Genomic DNA, 6,546 nt, shown 5'->3' with positions numbered 1-6,546 from the left:
GTGTAATGATTTGATGATTAATCCATGTACTGTGTGTATCAAAAGTTCATTATTTTTTATGATGAAAATTTGAGTTGTTTCCAGTTTTTGGCATCTGTGTACAAGTTTTTGAATGGATGTATGATCTATTTACTTTTGGAAAAATACCTGGGTGTAGAATGGTTGATTCATAATGAAGTTGTATGTTTAACTTTTTAAAAAGAAACTGCCAAATTGTTTTCCAAAATTGTTGTGAGATTTCGCATTCTCACCAGCAATGTGTGAAATTTCCAGTTGCACATCCTTCACAACACTTGGTATAATCAGTCCTCAGTTTTAGGCATCTCAGTAGGTGTACAGCTGTATCTCATTGCGGCTTCGATTTGCATGTCCCTAATGACTAATAATGTTGAGAACCTATTTGTGTAATTATTGTCCATCTGAATGTTTTGTGGGGAAGTGTCTGTTCAAATCTTTGGCCCATTTTTTTTTTGGTTGTTTGATTATTTATTATTTGAAAGTTATTTTTGTACAAAGATTTTTACATATAAAGGTGCAAATGCTTTATCACGTATGTAATTGGAAATATTTTATCCCAGTCTGTAGCTTGTCTTTTCTCTCAAGTGTCTTTCAAAGAGAAGATCTCAATTGAACGAAGTCCAATTTAACGTTTTCTTCAGTAATGAATTGTACTTTTTGTTGTATCTAAGAATGTGTTGACCAATCCCAGGTAGCAAAGATTTTCTCCTATATTTTCTTCCAGAAAATGTACAGTTTCAGATTTTCCATTGAGGCCAATAATCCATTTTTAATTATTTCTTTATGTATGGCATGAGCTATGTATCAAAGTTCTCCGTTTGATTTCTTCTTCGTCCCCTGCATTAATTTAGAAATGTGTTACTATTTTATTTTATTTATTTTGGGGGGGGGGGCAGAAAGAAAGAGAGACTCACAAACAGACTCCCTGCTGAGCAGGGAGCCGGGTGCAGGGCTCGATCTCACCACCCTGAGATCATGACCTGAGCTGAAACCAAGAGTCGGACGCACAACCCACTGTGCCACCCAGGCTCCCCTAAGTTTGTTCTTTTGTACGTAACATGTGTTTCTTTTTTCCGCCAGCTTTTAAAATTTTGGTTTTATGACCACATTTAAGCACTTTTATTGTCATTTGCTGCGGTATACTTTTCTTCTTTTTGTGTGCTTGGTGTTCTTTAAGTTTCTTGGATCTGTGGGTTTAATGTTTTCTTCAACGTTGGAAAATTTTCAGCCGTTATTTCTTCAAATACTTTTTCTGCTGCCATTCCCCTCCCCGGTCCTTCAAGGGACTTCGATTACATGTAGATTAGGCTGCTTCTCTGTTCAGTGTCTGCATCTTTTTATCTCGTGTCATTTTGAGTAGTTTCTCTTGCTATGAGTTCAAGTCCCTTAATCTTTTCTTCAGCGATATCTAATCTTATATCAATCCTATCCAGTGTATTTTCATCTTACACATTGTAATTTTTATCTGGGGAAGTTTGATTTGAGTATATTTTTAATCATCCATGTCTCCATTTAACTTTTGGAACATATGGAATCCAGATATAATAAATGTCTTATTGTCCTTATCTGTGAATTCTAATATCTGTATCTATCCTAGGTTGATCTTGAGTGATAAACTTTTCCCTCATAATGGTTGCTAGTATCCTACCTCTTTTCACGTCTGGTAATTTTATATTGGATGCCAGATGTTGTGAATTTTATCTCATTGGATAATATTTGTATATTCCTGTAATTATTATTAAGCTTTGCTCTGGGATGCCATCAAGTTGCTTGGGAACAACCTAATCCTTTCATGTCTTGCTTTTAGGATTTCCTAGGTGGGACTAACAGTGTTTAGACTATGACCGATTATTCCCCCCGACCGAGGCAAGGTCCTTTTGTGTAACCAATAAACATGCCATGCGTTTTGAGGTGGCTCAGTTCGGCTGACGGGAACAGGCACAATTTCTGGCCTCATGTTACTATCAGGTCATGATTCCTCTTATTTTTTTCTCGTGTTGTGTTTATTCCCCTGAGCCTGGGTTAGTCTCCTCACATGCATGCTCTGATTAATAATCTCCCGAATACTCGAGGGTGGTTGTGTGCTTTCTCGGTACAGCTCTCTCCTTCTTGGTACTTCGTTCTGTGAGCACCAGCTACCTTGATTCTGCCGGACTCTCAGTTCCATCTACCCAACTTTGCCATTAGTGTCTGGCTGGGAATTTTTACAAAGCAGGCAGGCGAGATAACTGTAGGGCTCACCTTGTTTATTTCTCATCTCTCAGGGATCCTTGTCTTTCATTACCGGAGGTGCAATGTCTTGAAAAACAGTGTTTCAAAACTGTTTCTGGCTTTTTGGTTGTTTCAGGAGAGGGGGTAAATCCGGTCCCTGATACTCATTTTTATTTGTAAGCAGAAATCTCGAGTCACAATAATTACATTTCTTTGTGTAGTTAATGCTAGTTTTTGTCTACAAATAATATAAGTGATAGAGGTTATAATATATCAGGCACCCCACACGCATGATCTCACTGAATCCTCATACCAAGTCCACATAGCACGCGTCATTGTTATTCCCAGTGTTCAGATGAGGTTAATGCAGTTCACTGAGGTCGTCACGTAGCTTGGTCAGAGGCACACACCCAGTAAGGAGAAGAAGTTGACCTGAGACTTAACTCAGACCCGTCTGAAACCAAGGGCTCTGGTTATTAGTGCAAAAACAATCACGATCATTTTTAAGGCATTTAGAAGTACTGTTAATTTTTCTCTAGTGCAGACTTTAAAAGTGCTTATTAAGCCAAGAATAATTATCATACCAGAGATATTGTAGGCACTGGGTTCAGATAAACAAATCTAAATGTCATCTTGACAAGCCCAAATACCAACAGTTGTGTGTGCAGCTTCCAACAACACAACCTTTGAAAACTTGTTCTTCTTTAATTGCAAAAGATACAAGATCTGTGGGAGTAACAGAATGCTTAATGCTGAGTGGTGCCAAATGCAGGTAAAACAGCTTGGGCAAAACAAGTGCCATTTGAAAGCTGCACCTAGGGCTTAGCGGGAATGTCATTTTTTTCTCAAGTTACCCAGAGTCACTATACAACTTTATTCCCCCAAGTAATGTGCTTTGGATGGAGCTTACCAGCTGTCACTAAACAGACTGATTCCAAAATTCCAGCAGTGTGAATGGCATGGCAGATAGGGCCAGGGATCTGGAGAGGTAGGTTGCCCAAGGGCTCCACAGAGACTGGAGAGTTAGCGTGTGTGAAGCAAGATCTAGCAGACAGGTCTGAGGGGTTTGGGTCCACTGCCCTGAAGTAGCTATCCTTGGTGTCTGAACGGTGCGCTAACCATAGCAATGAAAACAAACCTCTCGGGTGCACCTAGTTTCATCATTTTGTGGCTGAAAGTAAGAAGAATGGGGAGAAAGGATGAAATCGTTCACCTTCTGGGTTCTCCTCGACACCGCTGCCAGCACGATCTTTCTAAAACATGAGTCTGACCATGTAGTTTCCCTGACTAAAACCCATCACTGTTCCTGTAACATGTCACACAAGGGCTTCTACTGACTGGCATCTGTTCCGGTTTCCCCTCTTATCGGAAACCCATGTCTCAGACACGTGAAACTTCCGCTGTTCTCCAAATGCGCCATACAATTCGACGCAAACATGCTCCACTTCTCTGCTCTATTCTGCTTGGAATGGTCCGTCCCCACCGACCTACTTAGAAAATTCTTCTTTATCCTTCAAATGATAGTTTAAAAGTCTCCTAATGGGTACAAATGTCTTTGACTTGCCCAGGTAGATCCCAGAACTTTCTCCTTATTCCAACACTGCACTTAGCCCTTGCCTCATGCCCATCTCATCTACTGTACTGTTGGCTCCTGGTGGCAAAGCGTACATCCCCACCATATTGGGCAGGGCTAATGAGAAAGAAGTATGTAAGTTGCTAAGAAGGAAAAATGGAATATAGGAAGAATGGACACACTGGAAAAGGGTATTCTTGAAAAAAAAAATTTTTTTTAAAGATTTTATTTATTTATTTGACAGAGATAGAGACAGCCAGTGAGAGAGGGAACACAAGCAGGGGGAGTGGGAGAGGAAGAAGCAGGCTCATAGCGGAGGAGCCTGATGTGGGGCTCGATCCCATAACGCTGGGATCACGCCCTGAGCCGAAGGCAGACGCTTAACCGCTGTGCCACCCAGGCGCCCCTGAAAAAAAATTTTTTTGAACCTGATCATTGTTTTTAAAACAGAAGAAAATCAAATTTAATAGCATACCTGGGGGAATCCACACAGACATGGAAATTCCAAAGACAGGCAACATGATGCTTAAATGAGCTAAAGAGACTCTGCTCATTTCAATTCATTTTTTCTTTGTTGGTAAACCACAATTTTCCCTGTATTGGCAGTATGGAGAAAATGTAATTAAGTAATAGCATATTACTTTCAAATAAGGCCCAAATATGTTTGTATTCTAATGTAATATAGTCAATAAGAGATTTCCGATTTGATGTATCATTTGGTAAAGTTTTTACGAAGTTGAGATCACTGTTGTCTTGACTTCCAAGACACAATAAACTGTTATCGCAAGTGTCAGTGAGTGCATATTTACTAACATTCACTACTAAGAAAAACATGGTAGTACAAGTGTTGTGATTCTAGGATGGGTGTAATGTCAAGAAATAACGGATATGTGGTAGGGCCCTTAAAAAGCAACTGGTTACCACTGTACTGTAACCAATACCACTAAAGTGACCACTGTATTTATATGATATATTCCTATGTCATATATATAATATGATGATATAAATTATTTCTCTATGCAAAATAGTTCACTTTGGTTTGCCTTATGAGCGCCTCTAGTGCGTTCAAACTAGGATTCTATTTTATGAAACAACTGATACGCACGCAGTTTTTTAAGTAGCACATTTACCATGTAAATAGACACGTATCTGCACTTTTCAATAACAATTTAGATTTGTCATCGATTTATAAAGCAAATCCTAAGTTTATTTTCCTTCTCTTCTTATCAATAATAAAGGATCCATATTTCAGCTTTTGTGTTTAGGTATAAAACACCTGATATCCTTGACATTTATTTTCTCCTAATATACCTTTCTTCAGATGTTAGCTGGAAGTGCAAACTGTATAAAAATATGTGAAAACATAATTTTAGAGTAAACATAATGGAACTATGGAGATCAGTGGTTCTCAAAGTGGGAGTTTTCATGATCCTTTTCAGGAGCCCATGAGGTCAAAACTATTTTCATAATTATGTAAAGACATTATTTTCCATTTTCACCATGTTGACATTTTTGTAACAGAATTTTTAAAAAGATTTTATTTATTTATTTGAGAGAGAGAGAGAGCATGAGCACAAGCAGAGGGGAGGGATAGAGGGAGAAGCAGACTCCCCACTGAGCAGGGAGCCTGACTCGGGACTTGATCCCAGGATCCTGGGATCATGCCTTGAGCTGAAGGCAGATGCTTAACTGACTGAGCCACCCAGGCTCCTGACTTTTTTTTTTTTAAAGATTTTATTTATTTATTTGACAGAGAGAGACAGCGAGAGAGGGAACACAAGCAAGGGGAGTGTGAGAGGGAGAAGCAGGCTTCCCACCGAACAGGGAGCCTGATGCGGGGCTTGATCCCAGGACCCTGGGATCATGACCTGAGCCAAAGGCAGACGCTTTACGGCTGAGCCACCCAGGCACCCCAAGGCTCCTGACATTTTTTATAATGATTCAAAAGCAAAGGTGGGGAAAACGTTTGGATCCTTAACATGAACTAAGGCAGTGACATCAAACTATATTCACCTTTGCATTCTTCACTGCCACATTCATGGAAGAAAAAGAAAACTGCCAGTTTCACTTAACACTGAACTGATGAAGCACTAAAGATGAATACTTTTATTAAACCTTAACCCTTGAGTGCAAACTTTTTAACATTCTGTATCACAAAATGGGAATTATGCATAGAGCACTTCTGCGGGATAATGAAGTATGATTGTTGGCTTAGGAAAAACACTTGTCTGACTATCTGCATTTTTGTATGGAACACCATTTTTACCGGACAACTGGTGACAAAACTATTGTTATTCAGACATTTTTTCAGAAGTGAAAAAATAAGCCTATCGCTTCAAGCAAACAATTCATGCTACTTGTCACTAATGATAAAGTGTGAGCTTTTGGGCAATAAGTAGAATTTTGGATGATTTGTAACTGCCCCTATAAGCGTGACAGCTTCCTAATTCTTAAAGACACTTCTAATGAGATTGGTGGTGATATTAACAAATGTGGTTTTTTGATATTGTATAATGAAATTTATTAACATAGAAGTCTGTGTAACGGGGGCGCCTGGGTGGCGCAGTCGTTAAGCGTCTGCCTTCGGCTCAGGGCGTGATCCCAGCGTTCTGGGATCGAGCCCCACATCGGGCTCCTCCGCTGGGAGCCTGCTTCTTTCTCTCCCACTCCCCCTGCTTGTGTTCCCTCTCTCGCTGGCTGTCTCTGTTAAATAAATAAATAAAATCTTAAAAAAAAAAAAAAAA

Source organism: Ursus maritimus, assembly GCF_017311325.1.
Source record: "Ursus maritimus isolate PB19 chromosome X unlocalized genomic scaffold, ASM1731132v1 scaffold_X1, whole genome shotgun sequence".
Lineage (NCBI taxonomy): Eukaryota > Metazoa > Chordata > Mammalia > Carnivora > Ursidae > Ursus > Ursus maritimus.
Note: the sequence above shows the minus strand (reverse complement) of the source record.